Source organism: Monodelphis domestica, chromosome 1, assembly GCF_027887165.1.
Source record: "Monodelphis domestica isolate mMonDom1 chromosome 1, mMonDom1.pri, whole genome shotgun sequence".
NCBI lineage: Eukaryota > Metazoa > Chordata > Mammalia > Didelphimorphia > Didelphidae > Monodelphis > Monodelphis domestica.
In genome coordinates this window covers 345,881,442-345,909,321 of record NC_077227.1, presented here as the reverse complement: position 1 = coordinate 345,909,321, position 27,880 = coordinate 345,881,442, and positions in this window count along the sequence as shown.

Sequence of the window (27,880 nt, the reverse complement as noted above, 5' to 3'; positions counted from 1 at the left end):
CCTCCTTTCTGTCTTTGTCAATACCAAATTGTTTTGATGACCACTGCTTTCTAGTATAGCTTGAGATCAGGGACTGCAAGTCCTCCTTCCTTTGCATTTTTTTCATGCTTTCCCTGGATATTCTTAATCTTTTGTTCTTCCAAATGAACTTTGTTATGTTTTTTTCTAATTCAGTAAAAAAGTTTTTTGGTAATCCAATGGGTATTACACTTTTCTTTCTTTTTTTTTTTTTTAAATTTTAGTGTTTGGATATCCAACTTTCGCCTTAGTTCTAGTCGTTTCTTTACAATACTTGTGAATCTTTCATTTTGCTGAATGCCCATACTTTCCCCAGGTAGTATATAGTCAGTTTTGATGTATAGGTGATCCTTGGTTGAAGACCCAATTCTCTTGCTTTTCTGAATATCATATTCCAAGACTTGTGCTCCTTTAATGTGGAAGTTGCTAGATCTTGTCTAATCCTCATTGATGCTCCTTGATATCTGAATTATTTCTTTTTGACTTCTTATAAAATTTTCTCCTTAGCTTGGAAGCTCTTGAATTTGTAAATTACATTCTATGGCGTTGCCTTTTGAGGATTTAGTATAGAGGGTGTACTATGAACTCGCTCAATGTGTATTTTGCCCTTTGTTCAAGATTATCAGAGCAGTTTTCTTTCATAATTTCTTATAGTATGCTGTCAAGATTTTTTTTTTATTTCTGTGTTTTCAGGTAGAACAATGATTCTCAAATTGTCACCTCAAGAATTAAAAAGTTTATGCAGCCGTGAATCTGTAGGAATATATCCTAATTTCCCTTGCTTTGTTGCACTATTTACCATAGTGTCTATTCTGTCTGTCTTAATCTGCCTATGTATACTAGTCTGGGAATTGCTAAATTGTCAGTGGATACAATGAAAAATTCCTAAAACATAAAAAAAAAATAGAGACGCAAATATCTTCAGTGTTATTGTGGAAGGCAATAAGAGTGGGTTTAAATAAGAAACCAATATAAGGAGTTAAGTAATTGTTGCACAGTAATAGTACCAATAATGAATATATATTTATTATAATTATCATTGTTATTCATTAATAATAGTCTATAATTTTAAACAAGTATCAATTATTAATATTAATTATTGTTAGTAATTAATAATAGTTATTAGTGACTAATAATGATCAAAATTTTATAATTATTTTTATTGATAATATTAGTATTATTATGTTCCAAAATTATTCTTTAACATTGCATTTAAGTAATTTGATTTACTTTTGACTATGTTCAATTTTAGAAATTTGTTTTTAATTTATTCCAATATTATTAATACTTAACTATTAATAACTCTTTTATTTAAATGTATTCAATTTAATGTTATTAGATTACTAGTAGTAGGAAAGGTATTTTTAATTTTTTAAATTTCCTGCAGTTATTACTTCTTCCCTGAGGGTGGGGCTACAGCTGCCTTTGAAGGGTAAGACACTAGATATTAGGGGTACTGAAAAAGCAGGGAGAGAGAAAGGAATGTGTGAGGAGGGAAGGGAGAGGAGAAAATTGAGAAAAAATGCCCTTCCTTGTAATTCAATCCTTTCCCCTCCCCCAGAGGTAAAGCCAGTGGCCCCGTATTTCCAAAGTTAGGGGAGCTCCTAACTGCCAGTGACTAGATTTTTTTGCTCAGGATCTCTAGGTCTGCCTCTCAAACTATTGAGCACTTGAGTTCCCCAACACCTCAGTCACTGCTCTCCAGCCTCTTACAGTCAGGTTCCAAAGTTTTGGGGGAGCTGGGGATTACAGTCTCCTCACTCCAATCCCCTGCAGCCTGGAAGTACCCCAAGATTAGTTTACTGTCTGTTTATTTTAGGGGGGCTACTCCCTATGCTGTGCTGCATTGGACTGAGCACAGTGGCAGTTAGAACCCTGCTTCAGCTTCACCAAGGTTTCTGGGCTGTGGAAAGTGCAAGCAGTCATGGGGCTGGGAAAGATCAGGAGTTACTGCTGGGCCCTAGAGCCCCTTGGTCCCCTCTGTGCAAAAGGCTTCTTCCACTCTTATCCAAGCTAAAGGAATAGGGGTGTAGGGGGCACCACATGTAGGGAGAGTCCTTACGAATCCGGGGTGGTAGGCTCAAAAAGCAAAATGTTTCTCTGTCCTGGCCAAGGTGTGTTCTGCATCTGAAAGCAGACAAAAAGCTTGGCTAAAATTCCCTAAGCACTAGCTCAAAGCTCTCTCAGAAGAGAATTAAGAATCCAGTTTCCCCATTTACAGTGGTTGCCATCTGTTATATTTTAAATTAATATATCTATCAGTTATTATTTTTCATAAAGTTTATTAATAGAAAAGGTAGATAAGCAGAGATTTAAAGTCTCTTCCTTACTCTAGGTTCTGACCATGTGTTGCCTAACCTGCAAGAATCTTCTTCTCTCTCCCACCTCTCTGCTCCAGCCCACAATTGGTGCCAAAAGGACGTTGGTGGGCTCCATCCATTCTCCTATATTGATGTTTGCGAATGTTCACAGATGGAAATCTGTCATGTAAAGAATGTGGATGAACCAGGTCGACAATCCAGGAGGGGGAGGGGATAAAATCCCTTCAACACAATATATAAACATAACATCAATACTTTTGCCAAAACCTTGTAACTTTAAGTTCAGTTCATTAATATGAACAGAAAGATCTGGAAAAAAAACATCAGGGTGTTGACCCACTTAATCATCATTGAGCTGAGAAAAGTTTCCCAGATAGATACTTATCCTCAAGAAATACCTTAATTTCTTCAAAGCACTCCACAAAGCCCTCAAGAACTTTGCCTCAGCTCAGCTTTCTTACATTATTGTATATCAGCAGTTCACTGTAGGTGGAATCAATCTCCAGTAAAAATGCAGAAAATTCTCACTTGTGAAGGGGGCAAGCAGCTCTTCAATTAATTATTTTTGTGACAATTGACATTAAGTCGTTTAAGTTGGTGAATCCTTCTTTGGCACATAAAGCTTCTGGCCGGATAAGACAATGAAAAGACACAATCGGAAGTCCAATAGTTTCCATAAACAATTTGACAAATTCAACTTTTTTCCCCATCATGTTTGGTGCCCCATCTATCATCACTGACACAACATTAGAGATATCAATGCTTAGATCATGGAATATTTGTATAACAACTTTACATATTTCACTTTCTGATGTACTTGTTGGCATTGATATTAAATTCATCAATTGCTTCTCTCAGTGTGAGACCATCAGAATATCGACCAATAATGGCCAACTGAACATGTAATGTGACATCAGTAGTTTCATCAAAAAAGATAGAAAAATATTTACAATTACTTATGTCTCTCTTTAATTGATGTTGTATGTTTGTGTTCAATTGTGTTGTATGTTTGTTATTTGATCTTTTATAATATTTCTACTGAGTGGTAACTCAGATATTCTCTTAATAATTACATCTTTATACTACATATTGTGAAATAGAACTGATGCACATCTTAGCAGAGTTTCTTTAATAAATTCTCCCTCACTGAGTGCTTTTCCATGCTGAGCTAAGGAGTGACCAATGATCAAATTTGCAGATGTTAAATTTGTAGAGCCTTTTACAAATTTAAAGGTGGAATTAGATTGGCTCTTATAAAGGTGTAGCTGCCTGGAAATGTATTCCTTCCTTTATCCTTCCTTTTTTTTAAAAAAAACTGGGAATGGTTAGTTTCAAAATGTCTATTTATATTCCACGTTCTGCTTACTACTGTTTTAGTACATGGAAAGCAAAATGATCTGCCATTTTTTTCTATAATGCCATACATCTCGGTTCATGTCTTTTGAAAGGGTTGATTGGCTACTGCTACTACCACTTCCTTTACTTAATCTTGTTTTTTTTTATTTTTGGGGTTCTCCATTGGGGGGCAGTGAGAGAAGATAGAATTATAGATAGCCTGTTAGCCCTGCAGTCAATTAGGGGTTAACTAGCCTAACTGACCACCAGATGGCACATGCAATTGTTATTAGTAAAGGACAGGGTTAATAAACAGAAATAGGGGTTAATATGGATGCATAACAGTAATAGTGGTGAAATGGAGTCTGCACTATGCTGCAAGATGGCATTCCTTATGTAAATTAAGATGGCTGCTGCTACTTCTAATGGTGGGAAATAGCACCCACAGCACAGGCTCTTGCCTCTCCCAGACTTCCCCTCACTTATCTCAGTATTGATGGTCAATTAGAAATCCAGGATACCCTGGAACAGTAGTTTGGATGATGTGGTTAGTGGTAATGGTGATCACAGGGCCCCCAGAGATGTGATCCCTGTGGTATTCCACTGCTCCCTGCTCCACTGGCCATAAGTGAGGTCAAAGATCCTCTAACAGCCTAACCAGAAGTCCCAGAAGTAGATATTCTGTGCCAGTTCTGTTGTTTTGACCTACAGACCTCCAGAACCTGGCTGTGCAGGAGCTGAGGATGAAATGTTCTTCTTGGCATGAGGCTCCATACTTTTCTGTATGTGGTCATGTGTCATCGAAAATGGCTACACGTGTCAGTGCTAACACATGTGTCATAAGTTCACCATCATGGATCTAACCCCTATGCTGAACTATTTAGGATTGCAAAGTGAGCTTGCTAGTGAGATTCTCTGAGTATATCAGAGCTGCCTAATAAGAAGGTTCATCAAACTTTTTATGACTGGATTTTCTTGGTGCTTGGCAGAATGTCAAGGGAAATTTTCTTTGGTAATATATTCCACATTTGTTTCTTTCCTTTTTTCTTTTTCTGTTATGCCAAATTGCTGACATTAAGAATAAGGACAGATTCATTTGGGGAGAATAAAGAAATAATATCTGTGTTCTGAGTAACTGTCACTTTCTCAAAAAGAGTATTTTATTGATGTTCAAAATAAATTCATGAACTTCTTTTAGTGGGCTTTGACCCAGAAAGCCTGGCTTATATTGATATTATATGTTTTTGGAAAAGGAAAAATAAAAATCTTTTATGTTTTATTTTCTTCTGTTTGCATGTTTGTTTGCTTGTTTTTTTCCTGAAGAAGACTTAGAAATTTAATGGCCTCCTAAAAATAAGCCTGGCATTTGTTTCAGTTTTCAGATTTTTAAAACACTTTCAATTCTTGTTTGGGGCGGGGAGGAGGGAAATGGAAAGTGGACTCTGAATGATTCTGTGAGAAAGGAAAAGATTTCAGAGATAAGGTGGGCTGTTTTCCACAAACAGATATTTGCGTCTCCTGCCTCTTCAACCAATTTTCTCCTTTATTTTTGGAAGAAAATACCAGACTATATTTCTCTAACAACCTCACATGGGAATGAGGACCCTCATATCTTGATGTTGTTTTGTGATAACTGCTCTTTTATCTTTGAATATTTTTCAAAACTTAGAGAGGAATGTGAAGGGGGTGAATAACACATTTCATGTAAAGCAAGAAAGGCAGCATGATACATTGAAGATAAGATCACCAGCTCCCTGAGGACTTGCATTCAAATTTTACCTCTTTCACTTACTGTATGTGTGATGGAGGCAAGTCATTTAAGAGAAAAGGAAGTACCTTGATTATGGTCCTAATATATGCCAGACACTATGGTAAATGCTTTAGAAATATTATCTCATTTGATCCTCACAACTGTGGAAGGTAAATACTATTATTTCCCCCATTTTTGCAACTGGGGAAGCCAGTTAAAAGAATTACCCAGTGTGGTAGAGGCCTCAAACTCAAGAACTGTAGTTACAGTCTGGGAAATTGCTGGAGCCTCAACCAGAGTGGGGAAAGGGCCCCAGGAGATGTTCTGGAATTTTGGGAGAGGAAGAGTTTTTGTCAGAGAGAGGCAGTTTGCTCTCTCAATCCTGAGACAGTTTAAGGAAAGGTCTGGTCAAGACTTTGCTCCTGAGGAAAGTCTTACATCTTTCCCCTGGTGATCAGACACTCACCCTTCCCTCTCCTTGCCCCTCCCCCCCATGGATTCTTAACTGAAGTGGCCAGTTGGAGAAGATGCCAAGCAGCTGACAAGATCACCTGACAGCTCCTGGTGCCCTGGGTCTGGACGGTGCCCAGGGGGGCCAAGACCAGGTCCATCCAAGCCTGAATCTCTCAGGGGCCCAAGGCTGCCAAGGCCTGGGTTCCCCAACTTGAGGAGGGAGGTATGGGTAGCTAGAATAGGGACACCTTTCCATTTTTCCTCACAAAACCCCTTCCCACAACCATTTCCCTGTGTTATTCCTAAATTTATCAGTTAGAATAAAATTTGTTGTCTTTCTCCAACTGACTCTAGTGTGAGTGGAAATCTTAGTTCCAGGTTGAGGGGCGAGGGTAACGCTCTCTCTCTAAGGAAAAACATTAGTAGTAGAGGGAAGTCAAGAGGCAGTTTGGGGGTTGAGCAGCCATAGCTGAGAGGAGTCTGAAGGGGGGGAGTACTCACTCCCCCTCTCCTCTTCCTTGGCCAAATTAAACAGCAGCTGTCTCCCCTTGAACCCCAATTTGAGAAGGAAGGTCTCTACTCTTCCCCTCTTTCTCCCTTTATAAGAGACTAACCCTCTATTACACCAGGAGCATAAAGCTATTGACTGTTGTAATGGAGGGATTAGTTGGTGGTAAAAGGAATAGAGGAAGAATGAAAATATCCCCCGAAAGCAGAATCCAGAAGAGGCAGCTAATATTTAAGTTTGACTCAGAGAGAGGAGAAGGGGGTTGATTAATTTCCCCCTTCAGCCTTCCCTCCTCAGCTACAACTGCTCTCACAAACTGGCTCTTGACTTCCTCCACTACTAGAGCCTAAAGGTTTCTTCTCTGGAAGATTACTCTCCCCCCTCAAGCTGTCCCACTCAAACTTGAGTCACTTTGCAAAAGGATAAAACTTTGATATAAATTAAGCCAACTAGTGTAACACAAAGAAAATGGCTACAGGAAGGGAATTGATGAGGACAAGTGGGGGAAAGGTATCCCTTCTCTAACTACTCCTTTCCCTCCCTCCTTGAATTTGGGGAACTCAGGCCTTGACATCCTAGGCCCCCTGAGAGAGTCAGGTTGACTGGCCCTGGTCTTTGGCCCCCTGGCCATAGTTCAGACCCAAGGCACCAGGAGCTGTGAGGTAAAGTTTTGACAGAGGTTCAAATGTCTTCTTCAGCTGTCCCTTCATTTGGGAATGGGGGGGGGGGAGAATGTCCAGTCACCAGGAGAGGAAAAGGGTGAGTATATCCCCAGGAGAAAGGTTTGGCCAGACTTCCTCCTAGGCTTCTCCACGTTGAGAAAACTTTCTAACAGAAATCCCAGCCAGAATCTTCTGGTTTCTCAACATTCCAGACCTGCTGGCACCCCTCCCCTGTCAAAGTGAGCAGATCCATCAACTCTTCAGCCTGTCACTCTTCCTTGAGTGCAAACCTTCTGTCATACTGTCTGGGGTGTAATCTGAATTCAGATCTTCCTCACTCCAGGGCCAGCACTCCTTCCATTGCACTACTAATTTAAGTTCTCTATACCACAATTTCCCCATCTGTTAAAGGAAATAGGTTGGATAAGATAGCCATTTCCATATTAAATTTAGACTCTTTTGATACCGCAAAGGTAAAATGCCATTCCTGTCTAAGAAGTGTAATCTTCCCAGGCATGATTGAGCCAGGCTAGACAGTTGTGAAAAGCAAGAGGTTTAGAAACATTTAGTCACTAACTATTCTAGCCTGAAAAAATGAAATGGTATTTTAAACACTCTTTCAGGCAAATATCTATCTGGGTGTGTTTTCAAACTCTTTAAATTTAGATTTATTTATTTATTCATTACATTGAAATACCTAGTTAATTTGCTCCCCCTCTCATTAAAGATAGCGTCATTTGACAAGAAGATATATGTATGTGCATACATACATACATGCACACACACATACACACACATATATAGAATTATATCTTGTTTTTATTCATCCATTCTTTTTCTGGAGGTGGATACACATAAATGATTCTTCAGACGATATTTCTGTTGCTATATATAATGTTTTCTTGGTTCTGTTCTTCTTAATTTCACCTTGGTCTTTTCATGTTTTTAAAAAATGAACCTACTTTTCATTTCTGATGGCACTGTAGTGCTCCATCAAGACCATATTCCACAATTTGCTTAGCTGTTCCCCAGTTGAGGAATATTCCTTCAATTTCTAGTTCTTTGCTATCACAAAGAGAGCTGCCTTAAATATTTTAGAATTTATTCTTTTCTTTTTTCTGTGATCACCTTAACAAATAAACCTTACACTGGTCTTGCTGAATAGAAAAGGTATACACAGATATAGAACTCTTTGAGCAATCTTTTTTCCAAATGTTCTGTTGTCCCTCTTTCATTGTTAAATCATCTAAGAGTTAAGCTATATGAATTAATATGATTAGTTGCTTAATGTGATCACACTTAGAAAAATTTATTCAGTTATGGGAACACTTTGGTTTACAGGAATCCCCAGTTGAAAGGCCCCTCCATTATTTTGTATGTATTTTCTGTTTACTTATATGTAAACATATGGGATTCTACTCCCACCATCCCCATTCTCCTGACCTTTGAAACAAAATTTCTTAAGCACAAGGGGATCTTTTATTTTTGTTCTGTATCCCCAGTACTTAGCCTTCTACCTGGTACATAGCAGGCAGTTAAGAAATATTTATTGATTAAATAAATAAAATTGAAAGGTAGAATGTTTGCCAGTGTCCATGTTTCCCCTGCCTTTGTCCCTATTCTCAATTCAGGTAGCAGCCAAGTTAGAGAAGATGAGACTGTCAAAAACGCTTTTCTCCTTCCATTAGCCTTATATAGTACTTTGTATCAGTAGACTGCTCTGTAAGCATCCTGATCTTGAGCAGTCATGTCACTTCTCTGCTTCTTGGTTTCCTTATCTGTAAAATAAGGTATTTGACAGAACTGAGCTCTAAGGTCACGTCTAGCTCTATTAGACAGTCTATGGTTTGCTGTTCCCCCAGGCTCCTCTGTTCATGGTTCTGAAGTCCAAACAATAGGGATTTTGTGTCAAAAGAAGAAGAGAATTGTAGAACCTAGAACCTGAGGCAATCAGATACTTCAGAGAGGGAAGCCTTCCTGGAACAGTAGCAACACCTAATTGTCCAGGTCTACAGCAACACCAGCACAACAGAAAAAGAAAAGGTGTGCCAAGTATACTGCCACCACAAGTGAATGCTTTTGTGAGTGAGGAAAGTTCTGAGATAAATGGTTGACTAGCACATGTTTGCTGCTCTATTTTGCATGTAATATGTTCTCCCTGATTCTGTGCTACCTTCCTTGGCTTTGGATAGCTGCTGTATTCTCCTTTCCTGCTTCCATACTAGGACCTTGGATTTGGCAGCTATGTAAATTCATCTGACCCATTAGATTCCATTTATTTTCTGACATAATTTGGGATATGTCCTCTTTTTCCAGGAAAGTTTATCTTTCAGCCTGTTTTTTGTGTCTGTCGAACTGCACAGGTCAGTTTTACTCTTCCTTTTTTAAGATATAAGAATTTAGTATGAATCACATTTACTAATATTATTTTAAAATTTCCCTATGTGGATAAGACTTACTTCTCCCCATCCCAGACATTTTATTTCTTTTTTAAAAATTTTAAACATTATTTTATTTGATCATTTTCAAACATTATTCATTAGAAACAAAGATCACTTTTTTTTTCTCCCCATCTCTCCCTACCCCTCCCATTGGTGATGCATGATTCCTCTGGGTGTCACATGCGTCCTCAACCCAAGCCCATTTACTTACTATTGGTTTCTGTTGTAGGGTGTTCATTCAGTCTCTCCTCTATCATATCCCCTTCACCCCTGTAGTCAAGCTGTTGTCCTTCCTCAGTGTTTTTACTCCCACCATTTGTCCTCTGCTTCGGGGTAGTGCATTGGTCCCCAATGGTTGTTCAGGGAAATTGCATTGACACTAATGGAAAAGTCCATTACTTTCTATTGTACTACAGTGTATCAGTCTCTGTGTACAATGTTTTCTTGGTTCTGCTCCTCTCACTTTGCATCACTTCCTGGAGGTCGTTCCAGTCTCCATGGAATTCCTCCACTTTATTATTCCTTTTAGCACAGTAGTATTCCATCACCAACATATACCACAATTTGTTCAGCAATTCCCCAATTGAAGGGCATCCCCTCAATTTCCAATATTTTTTGCCACCACAAAGAGCACAGCTATGAATATACTTGTACAAGTCTTTTTCCTTATTATCTCTTTGGGGTACAAACCCAGCATTGCTATTGCTGAATCAAAGGGCAGACAGTCTTTTATTACCCTTTGGGGATAGTTCCAAATTGCCCTCCAGAATGGTTGGATCAATTCACACCTCTACCAGCAATGAATTAATGTCCCGACTTAGCCACATCCCTTTTAGCATTCAGTACTTTCCTTCACTGTCATATTAGCCAGTCTGCTAGGTGTGAGGTGATACCTCAGAGTTGTTCTGATTTTTCATCTCTCTGATTATCAGGGATTTAGAACACTTTTTCATGTGCTTATTAATAGTGTTGAGTTCTTTGGCTGAAAACTGCCTATTCATGTCCCTTACACATTTATCAATTGGAGAATGGCTTGATTTTTTGTACAGTTGCTTTAGCTCTTTATAAATTTGAGTAATTAGACCTTTGTCAGAGGTTTTTGTTATGAAGATTGTTTCCCAATTTGTTGCTTTCCTTCTAATTTTGGTTACATTGGTTTTGTTTGTTCAAAACCTTTTTAATTTGATGTAATCAAAATTATTTATTTTACATTTTGTGACTCTTTCTATGTCTTGCTTGGTTTTAAAGTCTTTCTCTTCCCAAAGGTCTGAAATGTATACTATTCTGTGTTCACCTAATTTACTTATAGTTTCCGTCTTTATATTCAGATCATTCACACATTCTGAGTTTATCTTGGTGTAGGATGTGAGGTGTTGATCCAGACCTAATCTCTCCCACACTGTCTTCCAAATTTCCCAGCATTTTTTGTCAAATAGTGGATTTTTGTTCCAAAAACTGGGGTCTTTGGGTTTGTCATAGACTGCCTTACAGAGGTCTCTTACCCCAAGTCTATTCCACAGATCCTCCTTCTGTCTCTTAAACAGTACCAAATTGTTTTGATAACCACTGCCTCATAGTATAGTTTGAGATCTGGGACTGCAAGGCCACCTTCCTTTGTATTTTTTTTTCATTATTTCCCTGGATATCCTTGATCCTTTGTCCTTCCTACTGAACTTTGTTATGTTTTTTTCTAATTCAGTAAAAAAAATTTGGAAGTTCAATGGGTATGGCACTAAATAGGTAGATCTGTTTGGGTAGGATGTTCATTTATATTGTATTGGCTCATCATACTCAGGAGCAGTTAATATTTTTCCAATTGCTCAGTTCTAGTTTTAATTGTGTGGAGAGTGTTTTGTAGTCCTGTTTTATATCCTGCAACTTTGTTAAAGTTGTTGATTATTGCGATTAGCTTTTTTGTTGATTCTCTAGGACTCTTTAAGTAGACCATCATGCCATCTGTAAAGAGCGATAACTTGGTCTCCTCCTTGCCTATTTTAATGCCTTCAATTTCTTTTTCTTCTCTAATTGCTACTGCTAGTGTTTCTAGTACAATGTTAAATAATAGAGGTGATAATGGGCATCCTTGTTTCACTCCTGATCTTATTGGGAATGCATCTAGTTTATCCCCATTGCAGATGATATTAGCTGATGGTTTTAGATATATACTGTTTATTATTTTTAGGAAAGACCCTTCTATTCCTATGCTTTCTAGTGTTTTTAATAGGAATGGGTGTTGTATTTTATCAAAGGCTTTTTCTATGTCTATTGAAATAATCATGTGATTTTTGTTGGTTTGCTTGTTGATATGGTCAATTATGTGGATGCTTTTTCTAGTATTGAACCAGCCCTGCATTTCTGGTATGAATCCTACTTGATCATAGTGAATGATCCTGATCACTTGCTGAAGAGTTTTTGCTAGTATCCTGTTTAAGATTTTTGCATCTTTGTTCATTAGATAGATTGGTCTGTAGTTTTCTTTCTCCATTTTTGATCTACCTGGCTTTGGAGTCAGTACCATATTTGTGTCATAAAAGTGAATCCATCAGGCCCTGGGGATTTTTTCTTAGGGAGTTCTTTGATGGCCTGTTGGATTTCTTTTTCTAATATGGGATTATTTAAGAATTATATTTCTTCTTATGTTAATCTAGGCAGTTTATATTTTTGTAAATATTTATCCATATCGCCTAGATTGGCATATTTATTGCTATATAATTGGGCAAAATAGTTTTTAATGATTGCCTTAATTTCCTCTTCTTTGGAGGTAATGTCTCCCTTTTCATCTGTGATACTGTTAAATTACTTTTCTTCCCTCCTTTTTTAAATTAGGTTGACCAGTACCTTGTCTATTTTGTTTGTTTTTTTCAAAACACCAGCTTGTGTCTTATTTATTAATTTAATACTTCTATCACTTTCAATTTTATTAATTTCTCCCTTAATTTTTAGGATTTCTAGTTTGGTTTTCTTTTGGGGGTTTTTAATTTGTTCACTTTCAAGTTTTTTGATTTGCATGTCTAATTCATTGATCTCTGCCCTCCCTAATTTGTTAATATATGCACTCAGGGATATGAATTTTCCTCTGAGTACTGCTTTAGCTGCATCCCATAAGGTTTGAAAGGATGTCTCACCATTGTCATTTTCTTCAATGAAATTATTAATTGTTCCTATGATTTGTTCTCTAACTAACTGATTTTTGAGTATCATATTATTTAATTTCCAATTGATTTTTGATTTTTCTCTCCACATACCCTTACTGATCATTATTTTTATTGCCTTATTATCTGAAAAGGTTGCAATGATTATTTCTGCTTTTCTACATTTGTATGCCATGTTTTCATGACCTAGTGTATGGTCAATTTTTGTGAATGTGCCATGTGGTGCTGAGAAGAAGGTGTATTCCTTTTTGTCCCTATTTATTTTTCTCCATATATCTATCAACTCTAATTTTTCTAAGATTTCATTTACCTCTTTTTAATTTATTTTTTGATTTGAGTTATCTAAATTTGATAGTGGTTGGTTCAGATCTCCCACTAGTATAGTTTTATTATCTATTTCCTCCTTCAATTCTCCTACTTTCTCCATTAGAAATTTGGGTGCTATGCCATTTGGTGCATACATATTGATTAGTGATATTTCCTCATTTTCTATACTCCCTTTTATCAGGATGTATTTACCTTCCCTATCCCTTTTAAATCAGATCTATTTTTGCTTCGCCTTTGTCAGATATCATGATTGCTACTCCTGCCTTCTTTCTGTCAGTTGAAGCCCAATAGGTCTTACTCCAACCTTTAATTCTGACCTTGTGAGTTTCTACCCATCTCATGTGTGTTTCCTGAAGACAACATATGGTAGGGCTTTGGATTCTAATCTACTCTGCTATTCATCTATGTTTTATGGGTGATTTCATCCCATTCACATTCAATGTTATGATTGTCATTTGGGAGTTTCCCAGCATTTTGATATCCTCCCCTAATTCTGACCTTTCTTCTTTTGCTATTACCTTTTGCACCCATGGTTTATTTTAATTCAGTCCCCCTAGTCTCTTCCCTTGTTATGCTTCCCTTTCTATCCCCTCCCCTTTTGTTCCCTTCCTCTCCCTCCTCTCCTTCCCTCCCTTTTTGTGTTCTCTCCCCTCCTACCCCTTGGTTTTCCCTTCTCCCTTACCCTGTTGGATATGATAGAATTCAAGATCCCAATGGATCTAGATGCTCTTCCCTCACAGAATTGTTTTCACTGAGATTAAGGTTTTAGTATTACCACTTAGCACTCAGGAAATTTCCTCTCCTTCTCAGAAGAGAATTCTTCCCCTCCTCTTCCCATGTATATCTTTGTGCAACAAAGATTGTTCTATTTAATTTATTTCTCTTTCTTCAAGTATATCTTAGTACCTTCATTGATTCCCCTCTTCCTTTTCCTTTTTTTTCTCCCTCCCCTCCAAATCATGTTAATGCCCAATCTTTCCCTATGAGTGATTCTTCTGATTAATCTATTAATGCATACAGTTTTTGAAAGTCACACATAACATTTCCCCCATATGTTAGTATATATAATTTGATCTAATTGTGGCCCTCATAGAGGAGGGTTTGAATAAAAAAAAATAAAACACTTTTCTCCTTTTCCCTTTCTTTCATATTTACCTTTTCATATTTCTCTTGCTCTTTGTGTGTGTATGTCAAACTTTCCACTGAGTTCTGGTCTTTTCTTTATGAATATTTGGAAATCTTCCATTTTGTCAAATGCCCATACTTTCCCCTGAAAGTATATAGTAAGTTTTGATGGGTAGCTGATTCTTGGTTGAAGACCCAGTTCTTTTGCTTTTCTGTATATCATGTTCCAGGCTTTATGGTCTCTTAGCATGTTTGCTGCTAGGTCATGTGTGATCCTTATTGACACACCTCTGAATCTGAAGTTTCTCTTCCTAGTTTCTTTAATATTTTCTCCTTAATTTGGAAGCTCTTGAATTTGGTGATTACATTCCTGGGGGTTGTCTTTTGGGGATTTAGTATAGAGGGTGTTCTATGATCTCTTTTGATTTCTATTTTGCCCTCTTGTTTGGAAACATCAGAGCAATTTTCTTCAATGATTTCTTGTAGTATGATATTGAGGTTTTTATTAATCTCTGGTTTTTCAGGTAGACCAATGATCCTCAAGTTGTCTCTACTTCCTCTGTTTCCCTGGTCTGTCACCTTGTCAGTGAGATATTTTATGTTTTCTTCTAATTCATTAATTTTTTGACTTTGCTTTATGAATTCTTGTTGTTTGCAAGATCACTGTCTTCCAGTTGCTAAATTCTGGTCTTTAAGGACTGGTTTTGATTTTCAGTTTGGTCAGCCCTTCTGTTAGAGGCTTCCAGCTCTTTCTCCAATTGTGAGATTTTGTCTGTCAGGCTGAAGACCTCTTTCTGAATTTGTTCCCATTTTTCTAGCCAGAAGGTTTCCATCTTTTGGATAAACACCATTTTGAGTTCTTTCAGAGCTTGTGGATAGTTTCCATTTTGGGGGGAGTGTTTTGATTTTGCTTGCATTTCATCCTCTTTTTCATTTGTTTCCCCTCCATAAAAGTTTTCAATAATCACTTTTTTTCCCTTTCTTCTTGGAGGGTTGATCTTGGGCACTCTGAGCCATCCCTTTGGTGGTTTTCCCTTTCCTTTTCAGCCAAGAATCTGAGTGAAATGGGTGGATTTGATGTTTTTGCCTCAGGCTGATTTTTCTCAGCCTCCGAAATTTGTTAGCTTGCCTGCCCACGCAGTCTGTGGTCTCTTCTCTCCCATGCCTGCAGGCTTCCCCTGTAAAACCACTCCATGGGGGTAGTTCCCTGGTAGTCCTTGTCAGTTCCCAGGGTCCCTGGCATTCCCCCCCTCACTACAGTGAGGAGAGGAGGAGATTTTGCCTCAGGCTGTTTCTAGAGCGTCCCCATTTGCAGTTTGCAGAATCCCCCACGGTCTGTGAGCTCTCCAGTGAAACCTTTCTGAGGGGTAGTCCTCTGGGAGTCCTCTTTAGATCCCAAGGACCCTGGAGTGCTCCCCACTCACTGCAGAGACATTCCTCACTCACTTGCTGTCTTCTGTAAGTGCGCTGGTCCCTACTCTGGGTTGGGGGACGGCAGCTCAGCTCAGCTCACGCTTGGCAATGAGCTTTCTCTCCCTCTTATTGTGTGGAAGTGTTCAAACCCCACGTACCTTTGTTGCTGTGGGCTGCTGGAGAGTCCCTCCAATCTTCAAAGGATGATTTTTATGCTCTTTTGAGGTAGTCTATTTCATTTGGCTCAGGGGAGAGGAAGCAATTTGTGTCTAGATTGCTGCCATGTTTACCCGGAAGTCCCAACATTTTATTTCTTACACTTCATAGGTGGAAGGATATTTTTAGAAGGCAGATCAGTTATATAACTAAGTGGGTAATATGTTGTTAGGGTCAAGGATTCAAGTATCATCGAGAGATTATAAGTAGCCTTTTAATTTTTGTATCTATTTTTTAAAAATATTGTAACTTAAACATCAAAAAATGCAAATTTTAAAATATAAGAAACATTGTAAGATTATATATAAAACTACAATTTATATTATTCATAACTTTTAAAAAAGTTTACATTTATTCTGATATGGTAGTACCAAAACTATACTATGTATATTTGTTCTCTTCTGAACATAGACTGCTTCCTTTTAAAAATACTGGATCTATTCTCTTTCCCTCTTGTGGATAATTTTCTAGTGAAGCATTGGCTTGCCTATATATATATATATATATATATATATATATATATATATATATATATATATATATATACATACATATACTTGCCATTCATATACTATACTACTTTAAACTATTCCACAACCCCCCAAAGTAAAAATGCTAGTCTGTCTTTACTATTCTAATCTCTCTAACCCTATTCTAAGATTTGGGATTAAGGAGAGTGGGGTAGGTCATAGAAGTGAAATACAGAAAAATGGTTTTGAAAACAATAGCAACCACTGTAAAGATTAAATTTTAGGGAAACTGAGGCAGGTAGAAATTAGTTTCTCTTTGCAAGGAGTATTATATTTTTAGAGTTTTATTAAAGGTTGAGGATTTAAGAAAAATACAAGTAAGAAAGGCAAGTGCCAGGTGGGCCAAAAGGCCCAATTCAATTTCACTCACATCATGAGACCCGTCTGCTTGCTAGTGGAGACAGGAAGAGAAGAGACCCTGCCTACAGCAAAGACCCTTTAAATCATAATTTGCTCTCGGCCCAGGTAAGAATTCAGTGAGATTACAAAGCATTCTGGGGAAGTGGAGCAAGGACTTCTGGGGATTGAAGTCTTGGATTCAAGTCTCCATTTTTTACATCAATGCAACAATTTAAAGAGTTTGTTAACAACAATATAATTTTCTTATTTCCTAAGGAATTATAAGTAAAAGTTTTTTTATAAATAATATCCATTCCTAACATTACTATGTAGCTTAATTTATGTTAAATATGCTATCCATCTGTCCTTAATCTATCTAGAATTTTAAGTGATTTACCTAATCTGGCTTTGTGTGTTAGTTGTTAGCATGTCAGCAACTTAACCTTATACTGTTAGAATGTTAGTTCCATTAGTATTTTACAAATGTACACCTCCTTCACCTTAATGATATTGCTACCAATTGGTAAGGGTTCACATGACCACATGACTGAGTATTGTAATAGCCTACTGGTGGGTTTCTTTGCCTGAAGTCTATCCCCATTATAATCCATCATCCCATTAGTTGTAAAATTGATTTTCCTAAAGCTCATGTCTAGCCATGTCTTTTCCAATTCAATAAACTTTGTGGCTCTTTCCAAGATAAAATATAAGATGACAAACCTTTATCAATTGTCTTCTCTCACTTTCCCAATATTCTTACATCTTACTCACTTACACATTACAATCTGTGATCCTATGATACTTACCTCCTTATTGTTCTTTGCATAAAACTCTCCATTGCCTATATTGGCCACTTTCCCTAGTTGTCTTCCCTGCCTGGAATTCTCTTCCTCATTTCTGTCTCCTGTATTCTATGACTTCTTCAAATTCTTCCTAAAACTCCACCTTCTCTCTAAGAAGGATTTCCTGATCCCTCTTAATGCTACTGCCTTTCCTATAATGATTATGTTTAATTCATGCTGTATCCATCTTGTTTTGTATGAATGTTTACATGTTATCCCTCCCATTGGATTGTGAAATTTTTGGATCTCTGGTACTTATCTCACTGCAAATAGTTGGTGCTTAGTAAATACTTATTGTCTGACTTTATTAACCTATAATTAATTATTCAGAAAATAATGAAGTGTCTTGTTTTCAATTCTATAGTTTGTTACATTCAAAATGGGAACTCACTATCTAAGATCTTTGAGTCATTGTAAAGATATACTTAGCTCTGAAATGCTTTTTTTCAGAAGTAGTATTATTCCCCAAATAAGGGAATAATTTCTCCATATAAATGTATATCAAAGCACAAGAAAATGCATTTAACTTTGATGTGAACTACTTAGTTGACCAAAATAACAATTAATTGGTTTAAAAAAAATACCATTGGGGGCAGCTGGGTAGCTCAGTGGACTGAGAACTAGGCCTAGAGACGGGAGGTCCTAGGTTCAAATCTGGCCTCAGCCACTTCCTAGCTGTGTGACCTTGGGCAAGTCACTTGACCCCCATTGCCTAGCCCTTACCACTCTTCTGCCTTGGAGCCAATACACAGTATTGACTCCAAGATGGAAGGTAAGGGTTTAAAAAAAATACCATCTAGTATCTTCTCTTAATCTACTCTCTCTAGGCATTGGCCTATCGTTCTTCTGAGCTAATGTTGGGTATTTGTTAACTTCTGAACATGAACTATGCTAGACATTTCTCAGATTATAGATTGGACCAAATTGAATGGGGCATTTGTAGTTTTCTTATGTGTATGCCCATATTTCCTTCTAATGACATCACTTCTCTGCTAAGGCTAGGTATTTCCCTTTGTACTTAAATATTAAAATATCTGAGCAATAAAAGATAAAAATAATCCTGGCTAGAACATTTTGATGAGAATGCCTATACTGGGAATAGCTGAGTCCTTTTGCTATTTGAATGGTTGAAAGAAAAACTTTCCCTTTATAAAGTCTATTGCACCACTAATTAGAAATTTTTTCTACTATTTCATTGTCATATAAATTTCTGTCTCCCATTGAAGTATAAATGTAATGTTACTCTCTGAGACAATCACATTAGGTTGCTTATCTCTGTGTTCCCATGTGCAATTTGAATTTTTAGGGAATCCTTGTATTGGAAGGATTCTAAGGAGCCACCTAGTAACTCTTTCTGTTTTGCAATGGTATAATCTCATCTGTCTAGCAGATAGAACTCTGATATTAATTGTTTGGAATGAGTCGAAGTTTTCTCTTGTGGCTAGACACGGGAACTATCTGAAGTTTAATACCTTCTAGTAAGACAAGAATTGGAATCCTTGGTGGAGGGATTTGTTTTTTCTTCCCATGTAAACACATTAAGTTGACCCTTCATGTCCTCTTAAAGCAGTCATTCTGGTTGTTTATGTGTGACTGCAAATTGCAGATTGTATGCTTATATGGGGATTGTAAATCCTCCACTTTGAACTTTAATTGGTGCCAAATAAACAGAAAGTTTGGGGTTATTTTCTTCCTGGGTTTAGAGATTTCTATGGCACACTTAGAATGTGTTTATCTCAGCAAACAGAAAGATAACTCCTTAAATGGATTGTCATGCTTCTAGCTTCAAAACACAAACCCTGGGTAGCTTGTTCTTCATTTTTCAAATCCTTATCACATCACATTTATTGTTTGTGAAATAGAGGGTGAAAAACATATGGACATCCTTAATTTTGCCTCATTTTCTTTTCCTAAAAAATACACAGATACATATATATGTAAGAAATACATATTCCCAAACTTCCAATTTAGGCTAATTAGTCTATAGTTGGCTTTAAATTTCTGGAACTTAAATCATTGATAGTTTATTTGAACCTGAGTTGATTGTAAATATTTTATTATCTAGGCTTCGTTTCCCAAAACAACTTGAGATATTTCTTAAGTATTCTTTAAGATATTACATACTATTTGACTCATAGGCCTTTTATGGATCATTCTTCCAATTTCTACTCCTACTGTGTCTTTCTGCAGGGATGGTCATAAATGATTGTTGTTTTATTAAACCACAACAAGTAAATATAAGTGACAGAAATTGAAGTCACTGTGGAATTTAAAGTAAAACATATGTACATGGCTGTGGGGCTTCAAATTAAATAAAGGATAATTGAAAAAAGAAAGCTTAACCCTTAAAGAAAGCCAAGAATCATAAAGATCCAGTTTGAGCAAGAGATGTGAAAATAAACAGACCAATTAAGAAACAAAATAATTTGCTTTTCAAAAGAATTGTTTTCTCTAGCTGTCTGCATTATAGACTATTTTTATTTTTTATTTATTTTTACTGCCCCCCCTTTTTATTAACATATTTTTTCCATGATTACATGATTCAGGATTCCCGCTTCTCCACTCTAGCCTCCCACACTCCCAAACCTGACAAGCAGTTCCACTGGGTTATACATGTATCACTGTTCAAAATCTATTTCCGTGTTATTCATATTTGCAATAGAGTGATCCTTTAACATCAAAACCCTAATCATATCTTTATTGAGTACATGGTCAAGCATGTATTTTTCTAATTCATTTCTGTTCCCATAGTTCTTCCTCTGAATGTGGAGAGCATTCTTTCTCCTAAATTGCTCTGGATTGTCCTGTTACTGCTCGAAGAAAAGTCTATTACATTAGACTGTGCCATGATGTATTGGTCTGTGTATACAGTGTTCTCCTGGTTCTTCTCTTGTCACTGCATCAATTCCTGGAGCTCACTCCAGTTTACATGGAATTCTTCCAGTTCTTTATTCCTCTCAAAGCAATAATATTGCATCACCAATATATACACAATTTACTGAGTCATTCCCCAATTGATGGACACCCACCCATTTTCCATTTTTTTGCTATCACTAAGAGCATGGAGATAAATATTTTTGTACAAATCTTTTTCCTTATTATCTCTTTGGGTTACAAACCCAGTAGTGATCTCCTCCCCCCCTCTCTATTTTGTTTCTATAGGTATTCAGAGATTTAAATTTTTCCCTGAGTACTGCTTTGGCTGTATCCCTAGGTTTTGATATGCTGTTTCCTCATTGTCATTCTCTTTAATGAAGTCTGTAATCATTTCTATGATATCTTCTTTGACCCACCTCTTTTGAAGAATTAGATTATTTAATTTTCAATTGACTAAATTTGCTTTTACATGGACCCTTGTTAATTATAATTTTACCCCATTATGATCTGAAAAGGTGGCATTCATTATTTTTGCTTTTCTCCATTTGTTTGCAATATTTCTATGCCCTAGTACATGGTCAATCTTTCTATATGTACCATGTACTCCTGAGAAGAAGATATATTCTTTTTCATCCCTGTTCAGTTTTCTCCTGATGTCTCTTAACCCTAATTTTTCTAGCATTTCTTTTTCTTCCTTTACTTCTTTCTTATTTATTTTTGCTTTGATTTATCTAGTTCTGAAAGGGGAAGTGAAATCCCCCACTAGTATGGTCTTACTATCAATTTACTCCTTGAGTTCCTTCAATTTTTCCTTTAGAAATCTAGATGTCATACCATGTGTTGCATAAATGTTTAGTAATGATATCATTTCATTGCTTATGATGCCTTTTAGCAAAATGTAAATTCCTTCATCATCTCTTTTAATAATATCAATTTCTACTTTGGCTTTGTCTGGTATCATGATTCCTATTCCTACTTTTGTTTTACTTTATAGGATGCATAATAAATTCTTCTCCAGCTTTTTACTTAAATCTCTGTGTATCACCCTGCCTTAAATGTGTTTCTTGTAAACAACATATAGTAGAATTCTGGTTTTTAGGCAATTCTATTATCCACTTCCATTTTATGAGTGAGTTCATCCCATTCACATTCAGCAATATGATCACTGTGTATTGCCCTCCATAGTATTATCCCTGTTGGATCCTGCTCTATTCCCTTTCACTCTGTTTCTCCTCATCAGTATTTTGATTTTTGTCACCCTCCAGTTCCCCCTTCCTTCAATTATACCCCACCTCTTCACTTGTCTTCTTCCCCTTCTTCTTCTCTGTAGGATGATAGAATTCTATAACCCATTGAGTATACTCATTTTCCACTTTCTGAGTCAATTACAATGAGAGTGAATTTAAACATTTCCCAACACTACCCTTATCCTTCCATCTCTGTATTGATTTTTCTCGCCTCTTTATGTTATATAATTTACCCCATTCTATCTCTCCCTTCCCTTTTACATGTCATTCATCTGCATAGATATCATACATACATACATACATATTGTTTCATATCATCACATTTACATATACATCATATCATCATTTATCATTGTATACATCGTATTGTTATAATCAGCTTACTTCTCCACCCTCTTTCTAAGTAAATTCCTTCCATCTTTTTGAGTACAAAGAGTAATTTTTGAGAATTCCAGAAATCCTCTTTCCATGAGGACATAAACATTTTTACCTTAATGAGTCATTGTATTTTCCCTTTCTTATATATCTTTCTGGACTTTTCTTGTGTCATATTTGGCCTTTAAATTTTTCTGTTTAGGTCTGGCTTATTCTTCAGGAATGCTTGGAAATCTTCTATGTTATTGAATTACCATTTTCCACCTGAAACAATATGCTCAGTTTTACTGGATAGATGACTCTGGGATGTTGACCCAAATCTTTTGCCTTCCTGAATATCATATTCCATGCCTTATGATCCTTTAATGTAGAAGCTTCTAGGTCCTGAGTGATCCTGATGGTAGCTCCATGTTATTTGAATGATTTCTTTCTGGCTTTTTGAAGTATTTTTTCCTTGACTTGGTGACTCTTGAATTTAGCTATTACATTCCTAGAGGTTGTCAATTGAGGATTTCTTTCTGGAGGCAATCTGTGAATTCTTTCAATTTCAATTTTATTTTCTTTTCAAGGATCTCTGGGCAGTTATTTTTGATAATGTCCTGTAATAATATTCCTGAGTTTTTTTCAGTATTGTGCCTTCATCATGGACCAATAATTCTCATATTGTCTTTCCTAGATCTATTTTCTAGGTCATAATTTTTAATATAATATTTCATGTTTTTCTCTGTTTTTTCATTCCTTTGATTTTGCTTTATTCTTTCTTGATTTCTCAGGAAATCATTAGTTTCTAGATGAACAATTCTTATTTTTAAGGTCTAGTTTTGCTCTTTTTAGTTTTTGATTCCCCTTTTTTCAATTGGCCCATTTCCATTCCTTTCTTCTTGAATCATTTTCATTTTCCTTCCCCAGTTTTCCTCTACCTCTCCTAATTGACTTTTGAAGTCTTTTTGAGCTCTTCTAGATTTTGTGTCTAATCTATGTTTATTTTGGACTTTGAGTGTGTTTTCTTTGCTTTCACTGTCACGTTCCATGTCTGTATCTTGCTCATTGTCTCCAAAAATATTCTTTAGAGTTAGGTGCTTTTTAAAAATCATTTGCTCATTATCCCTATATAATTATAGATAGACTCTGTTTTCTGGGAATATGGGGTGCCATCTTAAACTTCATACCTTCCTTAATTATAGTTTCAGCTTATTTTATGGGTTGTTAATAGTTTACCAGATGGTCTGAGGACTGAGAGCTCTGATAGTCCCCTCCCCATGGTGATTCAATTGACTCTTGATATATTTCTTGCTTAAAGACTTTCCTCAGGCTTGAGTGTAAGCTTTTGATTTCAGCCTTCTTCATCAGGTCAGGTATTGATAAAATTCTAGCCCCAGGCTTGACTCAAGTTTTTTGTCTCAAAGTGTTCTTGATTCCATCAGGCACACCCTTTATTGTCCTGTAATGGAGCTCCACCCTTAGTTTTAGGTAGAAAGATCTGGGGGAGGCTACCCCTGAGAAATGTGTCCTCACCCCAAAGCAAGGATTATATCCTCATCCCAAGTCCAGACTGGGATTCCTGCCTTTGTTCTGGCCCCACACAGATCAGTCCCCTTTAGTCCAGATTGCCCTGGGCTGAGACTAAAGACTTCTCCATATAATTGAAATTTAAAGTTGACTTGGACACTATTTTCCCAGACAGGATCTCAGGGTCTGCCTGTTAAGTAGGGCTTTATTTTGGAAGCTGTGAGAGCAGATGTGGGGGTGGGTGGGGTGTAAGGGTAGCCATTTGCTCTTGGTTTGCTCTTCACTCTACTCCCCTCTCACCTCAATTCCCCCAGTGGTCTCTGCATACCTTTTGGATTTTTCTTTTTTTGAAGGTTTTTTTCATTCTGTCTCCTTTTGGTTTTTTCACTCCTGTATTCATTTTGTGTTGATACTTTACTCTTTGTCAGAGAGGATTTTCATTGCATTATAGACTTTGAGGGGACTTTTTGATTGATTGAATTTGTATTTAGTTATATGCTTTTCCAAAGATAATATATTTCTGCAAAGAATCTTAGGAGCTGTGTTTGTTTGTTTTTTGCAGACAGCATGGGTCACCAATAGTATAATGTTAGAACCTCAAAGTGAGGTTGAATAGTTGTGCTTATCCTGAATTTCAATGTGAATTTACTGTTTACTGGTCTTTGCTTTTAGACCTCTCTTTTTCACAATGAAAGATAATCAAGATAGATCAGTCTAGAAGTTGAGAATAAAAATAAGAAAAAAATTAATCTTTTCCCAAAGTGGATACAAGAGATTCAATCAAAGAGTTAAAAGTAATTGTTTGGGAAATTCTAAAAACAAAATTGCTTCTATTCTGCTAAAGTTTATATACACATGTGCACATGCATACAATCCCTCCTACATCTCTCTCATATCTGAGTTATGTTTAGAAAACTGGAAGTAGTTTGGAGTTTATGGCTTTATATCAATTTTAATTTGATTTTATAAAATTGTAAAATAGATAAAATATGTTATTTTTAAAAGGAAATGAAACATTTGAAAGATAAGAAGATAAGACACCAAGCTTGATTAATTGAAGCAGTTTCCAGATGAAGGAAGATAATGGCCCCACTGTCTTTTGCATTGGGGCAAGAAGGCACCTGGAGTATTGTATTGAGTTTTGGGTACCATATTTTAACAGAGAAATGAAAAAAAAATTGTGTTCTCAGAAGGAATAAAACAAGGTCACAAATACATGATGTACACATGCATGGACAAATACATGATAGATAAGGAAAATGCTATATTCTTATAAAACTAGGCAACTTTTACCTCAAAGACTGTGACCAATAAAAAGAAACTAGTTGATGAAGTGGATATGATAAGAGTCTTGGGAAGAAGGAGAAAGTGACTATCCCATATTAGAATTTGCCAGAAAAGAGATGAAAACCAGCTATTGTTTGACATGCACACTAAATTTTGCAGTTTTAAGTGATGATTTGTATCTTCACGTGTCCTCTTCTTTTTCTGCTCTTCGTTTAATGAGAGAATGCATATTTTATTTGATGTTGACAATAAAAAAGAAAAGAGAGGTATCATGTACAGGCTAAGTGAAGTAATAATCTCAGTACTAGAGTATTCCTATATTGGATGTTGGACACCAAATTTTAGAAAGAACATTGGTAAGTTGAAGATATGTAAAGAAATGTAACCAATATTAGTGCACGGGATTGTGATCATACTGTTTGAGAATTGGTAGAAGAAAATGGAGAAATCTGGACATTTAACCTGCAGACCATGGCTGGCTTCAAGCATTTGATGAGCTATCACATGGATTAGAGGGATTACATTTCTTTTCTTTAACTTCAGAGGCAGAGTAAGGCTAATCTGTAGAAAATGCAGTTAGTTATTTAATCTTAATGAAAGAGAAAAAGTTTCCTAACAATTAGAGCCTTAGAAGTAATAAATTTTTCTCACTTTAGGAATTCAATCAAAACATTGTCATTCATTGAGTAATGTATATTTTACAGGATGGACTTGATCAAGTATAAGTAGGAATAAATGGCTTCTGAGATACCTTTCAACTCTAGAATTATATAATTCTCTTAATATTTACAGATTATGGGAACCAAGTCCTTTTAGCAATGGTTTTAGGAATTTGTTTTCAAGAGAATTAAAATCTTGAAGAATTATTTTTGAATGTATGTATGGAAATTGGTTATCTTTAATTATTTTAAGGAATTTCTTTCAGGAGAGGGAATTACCATATATGGCTATGACCATATGACTTTTAAAAGTCAATATGTGACCCAAGGGATCCATTTCTTTTGAGCTTGACACCATTTGTTTTTAGACAATATCTAATGCCCTTTGTAATACTGAGTTTCCATAATTTAAATGGGAGGTAAAATGAAGCTTGTGATACATTTATACAACCTCCATCCATTATAAAAAAAAAAGATCATGTTTGAAATTTATTAGTATCCAATGAGGACTCCTCTTGAATGCTCTTAGGAATTTTTTTTCCTTGTCCAGTTCATAGTCTTCTTTGAACATTGATCATTCTCCAACATACTTCTAAGAGATATGGTAAAGTCCTTTAACTAATGGCTTTCTCTAATACTTCTTTATATTGAATGGTGTAAGAGAAGGTTTGACATCTTGGAAAGAAATGAACAAGGAGAGAGCTGCAGAATTCTACAGCAGTAGAGGATGGGCAGGAAAAAGGAATTCAAAAATTTGGAGAGGGAGGAGTGCTGAACTGATCCAGCTACAGTTGGGAATAGACTTCTGCCTGGCACCGTAGACCAGACAGGTAGCTCCAACTGGTTCCTTGATCTAATGATCTTCTCTCTGTCATTTACTGACCCAGATCAGATGAGAAGATAAACCTATTGGACAGCACTTTGGGAAATAAGTTGTTCAACATAAGATTTTCCATCTACCTCCTTAAATCTGAACTTGGTATACTTACAGTGCAGCCAAGAACCAGAGTCCTCTTTATTCTGACTCCAAGTGAGTCAGGTGAACCAAACCTGATCTGCTTGACTTTGGGGGAAGGATATTAGCTTGTTAGGGACCTCTTTTCCCTCATTCTTTCCTGATCACTAAAACATTACCCTCCATCTACCTTTTACCTTTTCTGTTTCCCTCTAATAATTTTTAGTTAAAGAAAGACTCAGTAACTGATTCAACTATGATTGGAGTGAACCTTAACAGTGAGGGGAAGAGAGGTGACTTTATCTCCCCAAGAAGAAGAGAATTTACCACCAAAAGTCTCTTCAATAGATCCTTCAAAGGACCCAGCAGTCAAAACTAAAGGAAGTCTTAGAGGATGGAAAGAGATGTTTCCTTTTATCTCCCTTTTCCCTTTATTACAAATCTTCCACATTTCACCATCTATTGCAATGGGTAATTTCAGGCTATCAAAAGAAAATAAGTCCTGTAATATGATAACCAAATGGAAAGGGTTTGGGTCTGAACCTGTTGAATGACCAAAGACCTGGTATCTGAAGACCAGCTTGGTTATGTCTGAGAGATTTACCTCCAGGTTGGCAAAGTGAGAAAATTTTTAGTCATAGTAAATATTTTTTAAAAATAATTTTTATTTTATTTATATCACCAAAAATTTCTCTAGTATCATTCAGCTTCCTCCCTCTCTGTAAACCATGCCATGTAACCATCTATATATTTAATGAAAAAAAGTTAGAGTAGAGGAAAAGTAAACGGAACTGATTCATACATTTAAGAAATCTGAAAATATGTGCAATGTACTATAGCCCCCAGTAGTAAGAGTAGGTCCTAGTAAAATCACAACCATAATTTAGAAATAGCTAGACACATAGCCTAGGTATCATATAAGGTCACTAACCCTTCCTTGTTATACTTTTTAAAAACTGTATATTCTTCCAAGAAATTACTGATGCAAGAATTCTGTGAGAAACTTGGTTAGATGTTTAAATATTAACTGTGATTTATTATCCTATAGAAAACTCTGTCTAAACTTCTGTGAGGTAAACCAAATCATTGTACTAAGATTGTAAATCATTACTAACCACTGTACATGTAAAAAGTTTTCCTATTCCCTTAGCCTACATCATTTTTTTAAATAAAATACTAGCTTCAATCAATAAACCTCACCTCTGATTGCTACCATTTTCAGTGGCCCTCCTGACACATGTCATCCTTCTCAGCACATCTCATTTTTCTCACCCCTTTTGGGACCCCTGAATGTTTGTTAGTATCACTTGATAATATAATATAATCATAGATATACTTTTGTAAAGATGTGAATTGGAAATTTCTTCTTAATCCCTCCTTTCAAACGATGAGTGTATTTTGTAATTTTGCAGCATTCATTTTTGGTATGATTGTTCTTTTAATTTTGTTCATCCATTCCAAAATTTGTGGCTAGCATCTCAGATTCTTATCCTTTCCCATCTCAAAAAGTTATACTTTTCACATCCTTAAGAGTTTGTT